At 43.1% G+C, this 19,432-nt stretch overlaps 1 pseudogene; it reads left to right on the plus strand.

Annotated features, from left to right (window-relative positions):
• Positions 1 to 253: 253 nt before the first annotated feature.
• Positions 254 to 2,132, plus strand: LOC108835886 (protein CHROMATIN REMODELING 35-like; annotated as a pseudogene).
• Positions 2,133 to 19,432: the final 17,300 nt, after the last annotated feature.

The following is a 19,432-nucleotide window of genomic DNA, read 5'->3' on the forward strand; positions in this document are numbered from 1 at the left end:
GGCTAGGGTGGCGGGCGGCGGCACGACGGGTCCTAGAACCGAGACCATCGGCGACTTTCCGCGTGGTGGTTGGCTGAGCGAGTAGAACCTTTTTCGGGAGTAGGATGCGAGTTTATTTGGCAGATTTATTTATTTGTTGCTGGCTTTGGTGTTTCTCTATTTTTATGGGCGGTCCGCGTGTGTGCAGATGCCTTGAGCTTTCTGAACTATTGTAGTCCTACTCCATTTATCTATTGAATTCATTCGTTGGTTTTACGATTATCGAGTAAAAGTTAAAGTTCGGATTATAAATGGTGGAGGAGTAGGACGAGTGTAATTCATTTCCGGGAGTTCGGGTTTTGTTCAGAATCATCGAAACCGGGAAGAAAGGACGTGTCCGAGTGCAGGAATCGTAACCATGGCGTGGTATCATCTCAGTTAGTGACTTCTGTTCCCTTCATGGAGATTCTCCAACCTCCCCCTAAAGGTCACCACAAAAGGAAGCCTGATGACGATGGACTCTCTCTCGACTCCTCCGAAGCGAAGCGGTTCAGGAACTCATCTAAAGTCACCGACTTTTCTCAACCCTTTGCCGTCGGCAACATGCCAAGGCTCTAGACGGTGGTGAGTTCGGGAGCGTACTAAGGAATTGGAAGGGGTGGCTAACCTGAGGATGGGGTGGGTGAAGCGTTGCATCTGGTTGTATCCGTCGCTTGCCCATACTGTGTTTGGAGCAGGAGCAACAGCAGCAGAGGATGGACAAGGAGAGCTTATGAGTTTGGAGAATCAGCTGGCTTTGGATTGTGTGATTGACTTGGATGGTGATTGGGTGATGATAATGGTTCGAAGAAGGCTTTTTGTGTGGTCCCTTCCACGGAGATTGTTATTCTTGATTCTGACGTTGTGATGAAGATGCTGTTTAGAAACCCAAGTACCCGTTTCAGTCAAGTCTGGTGCAGCATCAGAAGAGTCAAGGCGATGTAGTGCCTGTGACGCCGCAGTCCGCTTTTGAGGAGGTTGTTTTGGGGAAAGAACGGGAGATGTCTTGTGCCATCACTGCATTGGTGGAGGGACAAGGTAGCAGAGGCAACCTCCTTGCTATAGAAAACGGTATGGTCTTGGACAGAGACGTCGGCATGGGACAGTCGAGAAGAGAAAAGGGCCTCGCCACTGGAAATGGTGTGGTCAACGATAAGGGTGTCTATGTGGGCGTTGAGGATGTTGAGAGTGGTAATGAGTCTGAAGCAGCAGATGATGATCTTGGTAATACCTGGAATGATTGGGCCATGTCGATAGTGTGTTCCAAGGATGCAGAGACTTCACGCAATGAATCAAAGACCGACGAAGTGGAAGACTGTGCGCACTCCTTCATACTAAAGGACGACATGGTTATGTTGCCGTGTCTGCGGAGTTATTGACGAAAGCATCTTAGATATTGTTGAGGTAAACTTCAGTAAAGCGAAAAAGAGCACGAGATCATATGCTTCCGAATCTCGGATTAAAAGTTTGAGGATTCAGATTTTGAGATTAAGTTATCTGTAGAAGGGCGGATGATAGGTGGGCTCCCTGCTCATCCGACTCATGCTAGCAAGATGAAGCCTCATCGGGTAGCTCATTTGAGGTTGTGGGCGGTGCTCCACCACAGGGGGATTGCATTGTGGCTCATGCTCCGGGTTCTGGAAAACCTTCATGATCATCAGTTTCATGCAGAGCTTCCTTGCAAAGTATCCTCAGGCTAAGCCACTGGTTGCGCTTCCAAAGGATTTTTTTTGTCTACCTGGAAAAGAGAGTTTGTGAGAGGGCAGGACAGAGACACTCCACTGCTTGACTTCTACAGTGCTAAAGCAGAAGACTGTGCACAACCGCTGTCCATTCTTAAAACGGTGGACGGAGAAGAAGAGAATCTTGTTTCTGGGTTACAAGCAGTTTTCAACCATTGTCTTTGGCGGTACCAACACCGACATCACCAATTGGGGCCGAGTAAGGATAGTAATAAGCGCCTCGGATAACACCATGAAACCGCTAGCGGGCAAAGGACGAGTGGATGTCACACAGAAATCAGGGACGAAAGGACGAGTGTTAGGAATTGGGTATGCTTGATCGAAGTGGGGGAGAACAAAAAGGCAAAGCAAAGAAGATCTATGAAACCTCGAAGCAAGTAGGACCGCCTGAAGTGACTTGGGAGTAGTATAAAGCCGCAGTGAGTTCGCACCAAGGGCTAGCTTTAATTGCAGAAACCGTTGGAAAAATATTGGGGAAAGGATGTTAAGTATTGGGAGTACACGAGCGGAATTCGGGGCCGAATTCCAGTAAGTGGGGGAGATTGTAACATCCCTATCCCGGGCCCAATACTTTTCCCATGGGATCGGGCTTCTCTACGGCCCGATTGGCTAGAAAACCTAGGTCTCTCCTCCCCATCCTTATAAAAAGGATTGCAGCCACCTTGTTTTTGTCCTATTCACAAATCGAGGCGGAGCTCTGCAGAGATTCCCGGAGAACTGGAAACCCTAGCCGTCGAGCTCTCCTCCCTGCGCCGCCGTCTTTCTCTTTTCTCCTCTCTCTTCTCTCCTCTCTTCCGCGCGTCTCTCTCTTCTTCTTCTCTCTCTCCTCGGCGTCCGATCTCTCTCTCTCTCCTTGCCGGCGGCGTGTTGGTGGTGGTCGTGGTGGTGATCGCCGGTGGTGGTGGTGGTGGTGTAGCTGATCAATCGGGTGGTTCAGATCTCATCTTCACTCGCTCTTGTGTCCAGATCTAAGTTAAGGTGAGGTGATCCGAACCCAGTTTCTCTCAAGTCCTTTATATTAATCTTGTTGGATCTAGGGTTGATCAGCTCTTGTGTGAAAGTTAGGGTGTTAGTTCATGATGGATCTAGGCTGTTAGATGCATGAACCATGATGCATAAGAACTATCATACTGATTAAAAGGGACATTAATGGACTGCCTTGTGTTGATGTGGCTATTGTATGATGAATGCTTGAGTGTTGTTTGGTCCCATGTGATGATTGAGATTTCTCTTAGCATCTTGTTTAATGGTTGTTCATGTTACTCTTGGGTTAAGTGACGGATGCATGTATGTTAGCGAGTTGTCTTTTGGTATCATCTATGTGAAGTGTATTGTGTGAGACACTGAGGGCGGGTGGCGTCTTGAGTGTGAGTAAGAGGCTAAGTGTAAGTGATTGAGTAAGAGTATGTGAATGTGGAAGTGGATGTGTCAATGAACCTTGCTTGTAGTCCTGTTTGGACCACCGAGAACGGGTGGGCGTCTAGAGTCTAGGGTGTGATGTGTTGTGATGTGAAAGGAACCGCGCTAGGGCGGGATATAAATAAGCAAGTGTAGTGGCGCCTTAGGATCGAGTCAAGCCAAAAAGGTGGCTGTGTCAAGCTATGAATGGCCGGGGGACAGACAGTGCAAGAGGGCCAACGTGCTGCAATCCGGGTAGCCTTTAGGAGGCTGGGCGGGACGGATGCTCGGAAGAGGCGCCGCCCAGGATAGACCGGAACGCGTAGGGACATCCGTAAACGGTCATAGGTCATTTTCTTGAAGTTGTGTCGTTTGTGTTGTCGAGTCGGTCTTATCTATTATTGAGTGTTGTGTAGAAATGACTGAGTTCGCTCTATTGATTGACAGCTAGGTTGCTAGAAATGTTGTTGTTTGAAATGTTTTACTATGCATTGTTGATTGTAGTGGCTAGTCAGTCCTGGTCCCCGCATTGAGTAACCCAATACTCAGACCCTCCCTTTCCATTTCCCTGTGCGCAGGACTGTAAGTAGAAGTATATGGATACGGGTGGATCGGAATTTCAAAGAAAGCAATGCAATCGTCGACTCATGTGACCAGAAACTGACACGGCGGGTTGCCTATAAGAGTATACGCGTGTCTATAGCTCCCTTTCGATAACCCCGGCCGATCCCCGGGGGATAGGGATGCTACAACCAGACTCATCAATATCATATGAATCTCTTTTTCCCATAGACTTTTCTCTTCTTTTTAAGGCTGCTTTTGTTGCAGAGTCAAACATGTTGTAATCTAACTCCTTTTCAGGACGTCTCCTCCTGAAATTGCTTCCTCCAGACATGGATTTTTATTACAATCTCAACAAGAAATATTAGCACAATAACAAATAGCCTAAACCTCACTGCTCTAGTGTTTCTCTCTTTTATTTTTTTGTGGGATTTTTTCTCTGTGAATCCAGTAGTTTAGCAACAAAAAAAGTTTAAGCTTTTCCAGAGAAATTCCCCAACCCAAAAGAAAAGGAAAAGATAGACATATTGCAAGACTTTTGGTTGCAAGAGGCTTTACCACCAGAGCTGGATTTCTCTTCAGCCAGGCTGGATTTCTCTTCATCCAAGTTGGATTTCTCTTCAACTTTTCTCATATACTTTGATCTTTTCTTTTTTTTTTTTCATATTGGTTGGCCCTCTTTTAGATACACAGATAGAAAAAAAAAAGAAACAAATCTAATAGAGAAGATAAACAGATCCAATTAGAGAAGATGAACATATTAGAGGTTCCCAAAAGAGAGAAAGAAATCAAAACACAAACCCCACAAATCAGAAGCCCTCAATCTGTTCTGATACTACTTAATGAAACCATTAATGGTTTGAATCCCTTTGATGATCTTGAGGGTCAATTTTGGGTTGATCTTCTGGTGGTTACTAACACACACATAGTTGATTTTGAATGGATGGATTGATGGTTTGTGGAGGAAGGTTGAGATGATGATCTTCAGTGAGGGATCTATGGTTTAATCAATCACTTGGGTAGATGCGCCAGAGATCGTGAGATTTACTCCCACAAACAATGATCTATGGCAAAAAGCCTTGCAGAGATTCAACTCCTAGGCAAACAATGTTCAAATATGAACAAAGGATTCACAGATTTAGAGAGAATTTTGATAAAAAGGTGAATGTTTTGTTCAGAAACACAGTAGAGTTTAAGTAGAGAAGAAAAGAAGAAAAGAAGAAAAAGAAGTTGAAAGGTCCTAAAATTGTAGAAAAATGAGAAAAACTTAATAAAAACTAAAATTGTCTTGAAAACTCAATAATTATGTATTTTGGGCTTCACTTGAATTCTGGCTCATATTTAACTAAGCAAGCCATTGCCTCCTTCAATTTCCTTGTTTGTGATCTTCTTTTGGGCTGAGAAAAGTCCAAACTCATCCATGAGTCTGATAACATATTTTACAGCATGTTTGACATGTTCTTCATTGCAACTTGAGTGAGCAATAAGCTCATCATGTTCCATTCCAGACTTAGATTCATCTTCAATCTTTATCTTTCTATTCAGCCATCCATGTTTATCCTTGGTCGCATAGTCAACTGGCTCAACTATGGTTGCATCAGTACCTTCTTACGAAAACTTCAAGTTTGATTTCGAAAATTTCCAAGTCTTACATACCTTAGTTTTCTCGGGGATGCGGTTTTGTCTCTTCTCCCTTTTGCTTGCTCATTTCCCCTTCCTCTTCTCGTGTCTGTCCACCCCTCACGGATAGTAAATGTATTGATTCTCCTAGATTTCTATACTTTCCTGGCCGCGTTTAGGCTGAAGCATGTCTTACGGTTTTGGTTTGGTGACCATATTTTCCGATCTGGGTTTCAGTCTCTGAATCGTTGGTTTTACGAACATGAACAAGTATCTCATCGAAAGCCTATTGGCGTTTTAGGAATAGCATGGGTTAGAAGGAAGACTTGTTGGGCGATGAGGTTTTGTTGAGAGAGGATGGTGAGACCATGGAGAGAGGCGGATGGGCGAATTTCACTTTTCAGCTTTTGCTCCATCTCTTTCCTTATCCGAGAGTTTTTTTGTACGATCTTTGTTTGATTTTCCGAAGGTTGTCGGATTGCTTTGATTTTTATTTACGAGAGTCGTTTTGTAAATATTGTCAAATTTATTTTACGACAGTTAAAACATAAAATACTACTTCTTTTCACATTGTGAACGATGTTCCGTAAAATATTGTCAAGTTTAATTTTGTAAAACCTGTTTCGTAAAATGTTGTCGAGCTTAAATTTTACAAAAGTTACCCTGCAAAATGTAATGAGTTTAGTTTTATGAAAGCTGTTTCGCAAAATGTTGTAGAGTTTAATTTTATGAGACATTCCGTACACATGTTTTCGATTTTGGATGTACAAGAGCCGTTTTTCGGAAAACTCACGTTTTGCGAGTGTTCCTCAAATTTAGTTTATGGGTGTTAGTATCAGAAACTCTGGATGTGATGAGCTTTAATTATCGCGAGTAAACGTAATCAGAAATTTCTTGTTTCCGCTGGATTGATCCGAGGGAGTTTTGAGTAGTTTTTCCAAAGTAAGATTAGGTGAAAATCATCGAGAATTCACTGAATATGTTACTATAGAATCGACGCTTGAATTTTGGCAAAATTTTAAGTTTCAGAAAATGTTTTAGCAACGAGGGATATGATCTCCCGGTTTTCTTAGTTTAGTCTTCATCAGTCGTTTTAGGTTTCAAGTGATTCAATAGAGATCAATTTCGTTTCTTCAAAAATTATTTGAAAGAATACAACAGTAGGGAATCGGCAACTCGATTTAACGTTCTTCTCTTTCCACGAGTAATATATATTTTCTCCATGGCTTCTGGAGGCCGAAGCCAGTTTTATTTCTCCAAAGACTTTTTAGGAAGTTATTTGGAGGAAGTTTGTCGAGTGAGTTGCGTACCCTATTTTTATATGCTTCCTTTATCCGCAATTTACCTAGGCTTACTCCACGGTTTCGAGGAGAGCAAGTTTGTTTTTCCGAATTTTTTTAAAAAAACGGCTTTTGGTCGAACCCTTACATGCTGATATTTCTCCAATTTGGTAATGAGAAGAATATTACGGGGTTTGATATATTTTATTGTTGTCCTTTTTATTTAGACAGAGAAATCGAGAGCTGGTTTTGGTGCTCTTCCTGTGGCGAAAAGTCACAACTAGGTTTTTTTATTTTGTAGAGCACTGCAGTGTTTGCGTAAGCGTTGGCCATAGGAGCAGTCGCTACAGGAGTTGTTTTACCAGCATTGTTGCGAGCTGCAATTTTGTCTTTCGTATTTCCAGTCATCGTTTTGTTCAAAAGTTTTGCGGCCAAGTGAGTAAGAGTAATCCAACCCCCCTTGACGCGACCTTAATAAGCTATGCAACCTTGGAAAAACTAAGACCAGATAATGTGAACTTGGACGTGGTGGAACACTTTGGACAAGCTGGACGAAGTGAAACTCACTTAGGCCAGCTGGCTGAGCTGAATCAAACTGACACTTACCTAGCTTAGATGGATGATCTAAATAATCAAGTGAGTTGGACTGACACTATAATGGACAATCTGAGCTGCACTGACACTCACCTGGACGAGCTGAGCAAGTTGGTTCGACCACTCAAGCTTGTTTGCCACCCAATTTCCGACCATTGACCCTGTTGGTTTCTGTTGTGATTTTAGCTCAGGTTTGTATCTCTTCTCTTCTTTACTCTTGAACTCTCTTATTCTCTGGTTTTGTTTCTCTGTTTTGTTGTGCAAGACGAGATTTTACCAAACAACTTTTTCATTCATTCTTGCATACTTTCTTACAAACAAACCACACACACTCTTTATAGTAGACTTCTTGCTGACTTACAACTAACACAACACATGACACATACCTCTAGTCTTTAGACCACTCTTACACTCCACCACTTAACTATTCCAACAACTCTTTAACAACTCTCTTCTCAACTCTCTCTAATCGTATCTGAACTTAGTTGGCTTACTAACCAACTAACTCTTAACTTGACTACTTAATTTTAACAGCTAGTTACATAACTAACTTCCTTGTTGACCTTGATCTTTGACTTCTCTTCTTCCTTGCTTCATCCACAGTATTTGCTTATTCTTCAGAACATCTCAAAGTCATCGCCATCTTCTTCTTCCTCTTCTTCTTGCTTTTCTATCATCTTCTTATTATGATTTTTGTCTAACTTTTCTTTTGCAGGTTTACTCAAGGAATCACTTCTCAACACTCCCTCTTGATTCCTTGAGTTAATTTCTCGGTTCCAACACAGAGTTTTAAAGTTTGATACCTTTGATGCAACTTTGTTGTGTCCTTTGTTTGCTGGAGGAGCACTCATCAGGACGCTTGCATAGCTCCTTGGTAAGCTTGTTTTCTTGATTTCACTCTTGCTCTGCATCTTTACAGGTTCAGCTTCTTCTCTCTTGAGCTTCTTTGCTCCCTCTTGAATAGATGCTTCTCCAGTCTCAACTGACTCCTGTTTCTCCTTTTTCTGCAGTTGCTTTGCTGAGAAGTCTCTGTGTCCTATCTCCTTCTTGTTAACTTGTAGTTTGACATACACAGGTAGCCCTCTTTCCTCTTTTTTGCCTTGATTTTGAAGCTTCTGCATTGGTTTGAAACTTGCCTCCTTTTTATCAGCTTTCTCAATGTTTCTGAAGTTGAATCCCTTGTACTCTTGTTCTTGAGTAATCTTCTCTTTTCCATGTGCTTTCTCTGCCTTCCTCTCTTTCTCGCATAGTTTTTCTTTCTTTTGATTGGTGTCTTCTTTGATCACCAAGTTCTTCAGTTTCGTTCCTTGAACCACTCCTTTGATCTTCTTCATCTCAGTCTTCATTTTCTCAGCTCCATCTTGAATTGATATCACATTGCTTCCTGCAACTTTGGCGTTCAGTGTAAGAACCTTAGCTGAGGTTGCAATGTTTTTCTCTTCTTTCACAGTTTTTGTAGACTTGCCACATACACGTGACTCACTGGTTCCTTCTCCACTTGGTGTTTGAAACTTTTGCATTGATATGCAGTTCTTCTGGTACTTCTCTGCTTTCTTGAAACTTCCAAAGTTAAATTCCTTGTGCTTTGGTTCTGTTACTTCCGCATACCCAGCTCCTTCATGAACTGCTTCTGCATTCTTCTTTGAAACAGCCTTTGTAGGTAGTCTTTTGCTTAAATCCAGGTGAAGGTGGAAGCTCTTGTTGACCATTCCGACCTCTGCTATCTTTCTGCCAAGTTGGTTATGGATGATGCATTTTCTTTGCTTGAATGGAACTGCATATCCATTTGCAATCATCTGAGGTATGCTCAGTAGATTCTTGCTATCTTAGGAACTAGAAAAACGTTTTGGATAACTCGTTTTCCTTTCTTTGTCATGACTTCAATGTCACATTTGCCTTTTGTCTCCAGTATAGTTCCATCACCAACTCGAATGGGAACTTGGAAGTTTGTGTCGATTCTGGCAAATAGCTCTTCATTGGATGTCATGTGGTTAGTACAACCACTGTCAAGGAGCCATATGTTTTCTTCAAGTGGTTTCTCATCTTCTTGTCTTGCAGAGAACATGTGGTACTCCTCCTCTTCACCATCTTCTTCTTCTTGAGTAGCTTGAGCTTGTTCATGTCTTTTGTTTCTGCAATCTCTTGACAAATGACCTTGTCTGCCACAGTTGAAGCAGGTTCTTGTGTCTCTGTTTCTGTTGGGATCAGTTCTGTTTCTTCCATGCTTGAAAAAACAGACATCTTCATTGTGATTGTCTCGTTTGCAGTAACCACACCACCTCTTCTCTTTGTAACTTGATTGACTTGAGTTTGCTCTATCTCTTTCTTCCACATTCATGTTTTTGAACCTAGCATGGAATGCTCCCTCTGCATCTTCTTCTTCTTCTTCTTCTTCTTCTTCTTCAGGAAATAATTTATTTTCATGCGCCTCTAGTGATCCAATCAACTCAGCATATGTGACTGTTCTGATGTCTTTAGTTTCTTCCATCAGTGAGTATAGAGGAGCATAACTCTTTGGCATTGAGGCCAGCATCTTCACCACCATATCGAAGTTAGATCTTCCTTCTCCCAGAGCTCTCATTTGATTAGCTACAGCTTGAATTCTGTCAGAGTAAGTCTTCACCTTCTCTCCCTCTTTCATCTTCAGATTTTCGAAATCTCTTCTTAAGGACTGTAGTCTAACCATCTTAACCTTTTCATTACCTTGATAAGAGTGCTCCAAGAGATCCCAAGCTTGTTTAGCTGTTGTTGCTGAGAGAATCTTGTCAAAGATAACATCTGCTACAGCGTGTTGAATGATTTGTAGGGCTGATGTATCTTTAGCTTTGAGTGCTTTCAAGTTTGCCATCTCCTTTGCATAGTCTCCTCCTGGTGTCTCTGTCGACTTTGATGGAGGGTCTGGAACGCCATCTTTGACAACTTCCCATAGTTCTCTGTTCTTAAAGGTGGTTTGCATTCGAGTTGCCCAGAACTCATAGTTTTGTCCATCAAAGACCGCAACCAGTTGAGATGATAGTAGGTTTATCGACATTCTTCTCTTCGTTTATTTCTTCACTTCTTCTTTTTTTTTTTGAACAGGTTCCAAAGATCAAGTGAGCTCTGATACAATGTTGTGATTTTAGCTCAGGTTTGTATCTCTTCTCTTCTTTACTCTTGAACTCTCTTTTTCTCTGTTTTTGTTTCTCTGTTTTGTTGTGCAAGACGAGATTTTACCAAACAACTTTTTAATTCATTCTTGCATACTTTCTTACAAACAAACCACACACACTCTTTATAGTAGACTTCTTGCTGACTTACAACTAACACAACACATGACACATACCTCTAGTCTTTAGACCACTCTTACACTCCATCACTTAACTATTCCAACAACTCTTTTAACAACTCTCTTCTCAACTCCCTCTAATCATATCTGAACTTAGTTGGCTTACTAACCAACTAACTCTTAACTTGACTACTTAATTTTAACAGCTAGTTACATAACTAACTTCCTTGTTGACCTTGATCTTTGACTTCTCTTCTTCCTTGCTTCATCCACAGTATTTGCTTATTCTTCAGAACATCTCAAAGTCATAGCCATCTTCTTCTTCCTCTTCTTCTTGCTTTTCTATCATCTTCTCATTATGATTTTTGTCTAACTTTTCTTTTGCAGGTTTACTCAAGGAATCACTTCTCAACAGTTTCCTACGATTCAACTAGTAAGAGATTCAAGGCAAAAGGTGTTTATCAGCCCAAGGACGTTCAGGAAAGCTTGGGGGCTTATTACTTTCACTGCATCAACAAAACATACTTCTTTGGACCGAGAAAAGGATCCAAACAAATACACTTTGTTTTGGATGAAGCTGAAATTCGGCCAGTGCCTTTATCATAATGTTTCTGACTCATTCTCATCGAGAATAGCAAAAGGGAGTCAGCAAGAATGTACTGGTCGTGCATGGGAAAAAGAATTCAACAAAATCAGTAATTTTGGTCTTTAGTCAAAGTCTTCATTTGTAGTTTCTATGTTTCTTATTTTTATTACAATCCTTCTTGTTTTCTACAACTTGTAACCTATATAATCAGGCTTAAGATCCACAGAATAAAGAAGATAATTTTGATAAAAAAAAACTTGTTTTGTTTTGAGAGTGATTCTCCTTGTTACTTTGGAACATTTCGTTCTTTTAGTGTGAGGATGAAGATCAAACTGGTGTATCAGGATTTATTCTGCAAGCTCTGGTATGGCCATTCTACCACCAAATTTTGTTGATTGAGTGTTGAAATAGTTCAGGTGTTGAGTTCTTACACTCCTTATTGGTTCTAGACGAAGTGAAACTCACTTAGGCTAGTTGGTTGAGCTGAATCAAACTGACACTTACCTAGCTGAGATGGATGATCTGAATACTTAAGTAAGCTGGACTGACAATATTATGGACGGTCTGAGCTGGACTGACACTCACCTTGATGAGCTGAGCAAGTTGGTTCGATCTTCTGAGCTGGTTCGACCACCCGAGCTGGTTTGGCCACACAATTTCCAACCATCGACCATGATGGTTTCCTATGAATCAACAAGTAAAAGATTCAATTCAAGAGGTGTTTATCAGCCCAAGGACGTTCAGGAAATCTTGGGCTTATTACTTTCACTGCATCAATAGAATATACTTCTTTGGACCGAGAAAATGATCACAACAAATTAACTTTGTTTTGGATGAAGCTGAAATTCGACCAGGGCCTTTATCATAATGTTTCTGACCCATTCTCATCAGGACTACCAAAAGGGAGTCAGCAAGAAAGTACTGATTGTGCATGGGAAAAGGAACTCAACAAAATCATTAATTTCGGTCTTTAGTCAAAGTCTTAATTTGTAGTTTCTATGTTTCTTATTTTTAGCACAATCCTTCTTGTTTTCTACAACTTGTAACCTATATAATCATGCCTAAGAGCCAAGGAATAAAGCAGACTATTTTGATAAAAAAAACTTGTTTTGTTTTGAGAGTGATTTTCCTTGTTCCTTTGGATAATTTCGATCTTTTAGTGTGAGGCTGAAGATCAAACACGTGTATCAGGAGTTATTCCGCAAGCTCTTGTGTGACCATTCTTTCACCAGAGTTTGTTGATTGAGCGTTGAAATAGTTCATGTGTTGAATTCTTACACTCCTCATTGGTTCTAGACGAAGTGAAACTCACTTAGGCGAGCTGGTTGAGCTGAATCAAACTGACACTTACCTAGCTGAGATGGATGATCTGAATACTCAAGTGAGCTGGACTGACACTATTATGGACAATCTGAGCTGGACTGACACTCACCTGGATGAGCTGAGCAAGTTGGTTCGTCTGAGCTGGTTCGACCACCCGAGCTGGTTTGGCCACCCAATTTCCGACCACCGACCATGATGGTTTCCTATGAATCAACAAGTAAAATATTCAAGGGAAGATATGTTTATCATCCCAAGGACGTTCAGGAAAGCTTGGGGCTTATTACTTTCACCGCATCAACAAAACATACTTCTTTGGACCGAGAAAATGATCCAAACAAATCCACTTTGTTTCGGATGAAGCTGAAATTCGACCAGGGCCTTTATCTTAATGTTTCTGATCTATTATCATCAAGAATACCAGAAAGAGCCAGCAAGAAAGTACTGGTCGTGCTTGGGAAAAATAATTCAACAAAATCATTAATTTCGGTCTTTAGTCAAAGTCTTCATTAGTAGTTTCTATGTTTCTTATTTTTGGCACAATCCTTCTTGTTTTCTACAATTTGTAACCTATATAATCAGGTCTAAGAGCCACAGAATAAAGCAGATTATTTTGATTAAAAAAACTTGTTTTGTTTTTAGAGTGATTCTTCTTGTTCCTTTGGAACATTTCGATCTTTTAGTGTGAGGCTGAAGATCAAACTGGTGTATCTGGAGTTATTCTGCAAGCACTTGTGTGATCATTCTTGTTAGGGTATTTTTGTGTAGGATCGTTTAAGTACTACGGAACACTAGAGAATTTGTATAACAGAGTTAGAAATCGAGGGCAAGGAGATGTTATTGAGTATAATGATCGGGACTACAACGTATTGGTGTATAAACCCTAGTTCTAGTCGCCTAAACTCTAATCTCTTAGCCTCCGAAAGTCGATCCCTTATTCTAAGGTTTGGGCTCCCCTGTTCTAGTTGTAGATGTCGGCTTCAAGTAATAGAACTCTTCCATAATCGGAAAAATGGAAGTTTTCCTTTAGGTGGAAAACTTCTATTTTGCTCCAAGGGGTCGGTCCGATCTAAGGGGTCGGACCTAGGGCAGGGGTCGGTCCCTGGTTTCTTCTTGAGCAAGGGTCCGGAAGTCGAGGACCTATCCGGAAGCTGGAGAAAACTTATGTCTGGATATTTTTCCCCAACAGTTTGCCCCTTATTCTTTGATTTGCTCGTGGAAATCAAGGGATAACATGTGCTTCTTGAGCCTTGGTAGTTTTCTCCTTGGGACGGAGCGTTCCTTGAGTACCTTGTCTCCTTGTAGTGAGTCAGGCTGGGACCCTTGATGAGGATTGAGATAAGTTAGCGGGGTTCGATCTGTGCTGTAGAATGAATGCCATATCGTGAAAAAGGAAACAAGGAGAAACCCTAGCCACTATGCCGATAGCCTTTGATGGCGAGATCTCCTTGGCACGGTTTTTGGAAATTTTCCGGAAAAAGAATATAGGAGATTTTCCGATTTTTCCCTCCCTTCCTTTTTCTCTTGATGGACATTTTTTGCCGATTTTCCTTTCTCCTTTGGTGGTTAAATGGAAAATCCTTCCAGGTATACATACGAATGTTCCGGCACCTTTCAATGACATAGATCCGAGTCAGAATCACCACCCCTGCTTGAGAAGAATGTCGAACGACCAGACCCACTTCGGAGCGATTCCAGCTTCCCATGTCGGCAGTCATTCTAGGCCTCGGTACCTGTTCGGTGATCCCTTTGCCTCGCATATTCTGACTCCAGGAGCGACTTCGAGAGTGGGTAGCAAAGACGCTCCGATGGCTCCCTTGCGGCAGCGTCGCTTTTGTTTTTTTGGTGATGAGGGCGAGGATGGTCCGATATCGGACATCAGGCAGGAAGATCTGATAGGGATCCGCAGGAAGTATTCTCTTCCTGACTCGGTGGAACTATGATGTGCCGGTGAATTCGAACGTGCTCGTGATGGAGGTACCGACGAGATAGCCATCTTTGAGGCATATCTAGAAGCAGGCTTCAGGGGGGACATTCCTTCCCTGATCGCGGAAGTAGCATCTTACTTTGGGGTCTCTCTTTCGCAGTTCACGCCAGCTATGTGGCGTACCCTGATGGCGATCCAAGTGTTGGGTGAATTTCACAGTATTCCCTTCGGACTACCTGAAATTTTGTACTGCTACTCCTTCCTTCCCTTATCGAACATGAAGGATTTTTATCAGATCTGGTCTCGTGACGGTGAACCTTTGGTAGACGAACCTCCTAGGGGGAGTCCGGGGAAGTTTCCCTTCAAACGACTTTTGGAACAGGAGATATGTGTTCATGAAGGTTAACGGTGTTCCGCGCTATCCTCTCTTTTGGCGATCCGTCAGTATGCCTCTTTTTTATTTTTAAGATAACCTTTGCGTCGCTGCTCCACCTTACATAATGTTTTTGCAGAGATCTTCCGGCCGGTATTCCCTGCTGGCGAGATCATGGTGAAGCTGGCAAGGGACATTCCCAGGCGATACCGTTGGATTTTATTTCTGATGAGCCGGATGTCTTTAAGCCATAGTCGTATTTGGGGTAAGACAGTTCTTCTTTCTCTTAAACAGTCACTGGATCGGTTCTGACCCTTTGCTCTGCAGATTTTTAGGTGGGATTCCTGGAGTTCCAATATCATCGGTGTATAATTAATATTGTAGGGCTAATCCTCAGAGGAGACGGTCTTATGCATCACCTTCTTTTATTTCCTCAGTTGCGACTTCCTCGACCCTAAGGAATGCAGGAAATAACAGATTGTTTGGTCCACGCCGGCGTGTTTCTCCGAACGAGGAGATCCTCTTCCTTCGTACCCAGCTTCGAGAGGTGATAACTCGTCAAGCTTTGACTGTGCAGAGGGCCCGTGAGCAAGCTCGTTGGGAGCTCGTGAAGGAATGGTCGGAGAGGAATATCAACCGCCGGGGACCTGTTGGAGGGCCTATCCAAGGTTCGGTGAATGAGAGAGGTAGACTTGATGCTTTTCCTCCGGCGCCGCATCATTCGAAGCCCTGAAGTGCTTTTTATGTTTTATGCTTTCTTCTATATTATAATTTCTTTCCCCGGGCTTTGGATGATTTTGTAACCGAATATGGACTTCTGATAGCATAACAAAAATACTTATAGTTTTCGCCTTTTTCTGTTGTATTCACTTCTTGGATTTACGCCTTCATAATTCTCCAGCTCTCTACCTTCCGATTAAAACTGTTCACAGGGGCTTTGAGCACAGTCTCTTAGGCGGAGTTTTTAGGGTCTAGGATTGGGATCCTCTTGCGGCACCATTAGCTCAGGGGTACAGCCCTTGTCGAACGAACTTCGTATTTTCAGAATATAAGGACGTCTAGATAGATTTGCTGGAAGGGATGATGGACCCTTGAAAGGATCTGAAACCTTGAGAGGGATGGACCCTTGAAGGGGGTGAAACCGTGAGAGGGATGGACCCTTGTAGGAATTGACCCCTTGTGAGGGCTGGACCCTTGTAAGGGTTAACCCATTGGATGGATATCAATGTCTAGGACCTGGATCCTGTTAGTAATTGACTGAACTCTGAAATGATTAGAAAATCGTTAGACCTTGTAATCCAGTATTAAAAACCTGAGTTTTAGTTTTGGAATGAAAGATCCTTGCTTAGAACCCTAGAGTTCTAGCTTGGTTTGAACCCTGAGGTTCTTGAGCCCTAGAACCCGGAAGTTCTTAAGGCCTTGAATCTTGAGGTCCCTTACCTAGACCCGGAGGCCGTTTTATTGAACCCGAAGGTTTGCTCATTGAACCCTGAGGTTTCTGACTGCTGGGGTTTAATCCTTAGATCCAGGGACCGTGATTAAACCTTATGGATATCTCGGACCCGGAGGTTGATGCTTTTGAACCCTGAGGTTCTTGGCAAACCCGAAGGTTGGTATTTGGATTAAAAGATCCTTGAACCCTGAGTTTCTTATTAGATCCGAAGATCAGTTAGACCCGAAGGCCCTTGATCGACCCTTAGGTGATCTAGAATCCGGAGATTCCTTACAGACCCGGAGGCTGTATTGAACCCTGAGGCTCTTTTATAGACCCGGAGGCCGTACTGAACCCGGAGGTTACTATATAGACCCTAAGGCCGTACTGAACCCTGAGGTTCATCATAGACACTGAGGCCGTATGCGTTATGGGAGGTTTTTGATCGTATTCTGTTCCCCATGGGGGAACCACTACCGATATGTTATTGAGAAACCGCACTCTGCCACCCGGAGGTATAGACCACTCTCGTGAATCTCAATGCTGCACTCTACCTTTTTGCAGAAAAGGTCACGCTCAGACTTATTGTGTTCTGGCGTGGGCCTGCCCCGCGGAGCGACTTCACACCAGACACACTACTTTCCACGTCTGGATAAGTATTAAATTTAGGTGCTAACCGGTATTTTCGCACATTTGCTCCCTGCATATCAGCCGTCAGCATCTGATTACAGTACTTTGCAGTGTACGTCATGCCCCCTGCGTGTATTTAGTTCGTAGCATCTTTAACACAGGGTTTGGGTAGCACTAGTACGGTGGTCCCCACGTAAATTTTGGACTTATAGCCTTTACGCAGGGCCCGAGGTGCAGACAATGTAATAGGGTTGATCAGACCTATTCCTTATATGTCGTACATCCATGTAAGTACATTGGAGTTCCTATAACCCCTTTACCCGTAACTAAAAATGTATTTTATAAGTTTAGTCCGGAGACGTTATCACATACATAGGAGCAGGAAACCAGTGTACTTAAATATATCATAATAATAGTAGTAGTTTATAAAGCTTGATCCGGGGACCTTACTTTAGAAGTGATATAATTTGAGGTGCAAGGCATTCCAGCAGTTGGGTTGGGCGTTACCGTCGCTGTCTTCCAGCTTATAGGCTCCTGCCCCTTGCACCTCTATTACCTTATAGGGACATTCCCATCCATGAGCGAGTTTTCCGGCTGATTTGTCCCTTGTGTGGTCACAGACTCGCCTTAGGAGCCAATCCCCTTTTTGGAAGGTTCTGGATCTGACCTCTTTGTTGTAGCTCTTGGTTACTTTCAACTGGTAGGATGCATTTCTAAGGCGGGCTGTCTCCCTCTTTTCATCGAGTAGGTCTAGACTCAGGGACATTTGCTCGTTATTATCCTCTTGGGAGAGGAATTCAGAGACTGTGGTCCTTACTTGCACCTCTGTGGGTATCACCGCTTCAGAACCATAGACGAGGGAGAACGGAGTCTCCTGGGTAGCCGTCTTCGGGGTTATCCGATAGGCCCAGAGTACTCCATGTAGCTCTTCTGCCCATCACCCATGGCGCTTCTTGAGCATGTTAAGGTTCTTCTTGAGACACGCGATGAGTTCTGTTTTCAACGGATCGCTCTCGTCGAGGCAGACCGAAATTACCGGTTCGCAAGTGGGCTCACGTTTCCCTTCTAGGACCTCAGCTCTTTGCGATTGCCAGAAGATTTCTGGAGGGTCCTGCGATGCTGGTTCGTGGGTTGCTTTTTTTGGTTTAATTTCGGGCTCGGAGTTTTTCCGTTTTAACCCAGTGGCCAAGCAGACTTGCGGCGCTTTACGATCTCCTTGTATTGTTTCCACTCCGGAGAGGGTTGGAATTTGAGGCACAAATGGAAAGTCGAGGGGATCGCTCGCATGGAATTTAACCACGGAGTCCCAACGATCGCGTTATATGCTGCTGGACCGTCGACTACCAAAAATTCCACCGTCTTCATGACGCTCCCGGCTCTGACCGAGAGATCGACCGAGCCGAGGGTCATTGTGATGTTTCCTGAGAGTCCGATTATCGGATTGGGATCGTCCGTGATAGCGTTTAGGTCGATTTCCATCCTCTCGAGGGTGTTTTTATATATAATATTTGTCGAGCATCCGGTGTCGACCAATATTCTCGCTACGTCGATGTCCTGGATCGTTAGTCTGATAACGAGGAGTTCGTCGTGAGGTTTGGCTTGACCAGCCGTTGCTCTATCCCCGAATGACACGATGTTGCGGACAGGTGATGTGGCCATGCTGTTGTTATCAATCGTAGGTCTTTGAGTAAGAGAATCCGACCCCCCCCCCCCTCCTTCTAGCGCCAAACTGTGGGAACCGAAATTCGCACTGTCGATTTTTATTAAGTAAATCGGAGGAAAGCTAAGTAAACCTAACTTTCCCTGAAGGTCCGGATTCTCTGCGACAACCAACGACAAGTGATCAAATAAATGCGGAAAGGTTTTATTAAGATTTGAGACTGGACCTTAAGGAAGGCTGCCTACGTACCCCTTTCGAGGATCAAGTCGGACGTAGTTCAGTTGGAGTTGTTTGAACAAGAGATCGAACTGCCTGGCGGAGTTCGTCTAGTACGAGCGTTAGTCATAGAAACAGGCATGTCGAGAATAATGCCTAGGGTTTCTATGTGCGGAACTCTAAGTACAACAAGGGTTTTGTTAAGAGTTGGGACTGGACCTTGAGAAAGGCTGCCTACGTACCCCTTTCGAGGATCAAGTCGGACGTAGTTCAGTTAGAAAGATTTGAACAAGAGATCGAACTGCCTCGGCGGAGTTCGTCTAGTATGAGCGTTGGACATTGAAACAGGCATGTCGAGATTAATGCCTGGGGTTTCTATGTGCGGAACTCTAAGTAAAAGGATTGTTAGATCCTTCCGAGAGAGACAGGAGCCTGCGGACAAGATGAAAATAGAACGAGAGGCGGCCGGACGTTCTAGGTCCTACCTTGCTAGTCTACCGCCTAAATTCTAAGTTCTTAACCTAACAGGAGCTCTCTAGGTCTCCAATCTCGGATTTCTCTCTCTCTTAATGATTTTCGCTCTGCCTTTCTTCCTCTCCCAAAGCTCCTTTATATACTTCTTCTTATGACGGTCTATTCTTCTTTCCATTTTTCGTCGGCCTCCACGCTTTTTGGGAAACTTGACATTTATCCTTCCGACAATTTAACATTTATCTTGTTATGTAAAGATAAACGTAAATCGTCGTATCCATCTCAGATAATCGTAGACAGACTGTCCGATCGCGTTTGGTCCCTTTCGGGCCGTCTTTA

The sequence above is a fragment of the Raphanus sativus genome, chromosome 7, assembly GCF_000801105.2.
Source record: "Raphanus sativus cultivar WK10039 chromosome 7, ASM80110v3, whole genome shotgun sequence".
Taxonomy (NCBI): domain Eukaryota; kingdom Viridiplantae; phylum Streptophyta; class Magnoliopsida; order Brassicales; family Brassicaceae; genus Raphanus; species Raphanus sativus.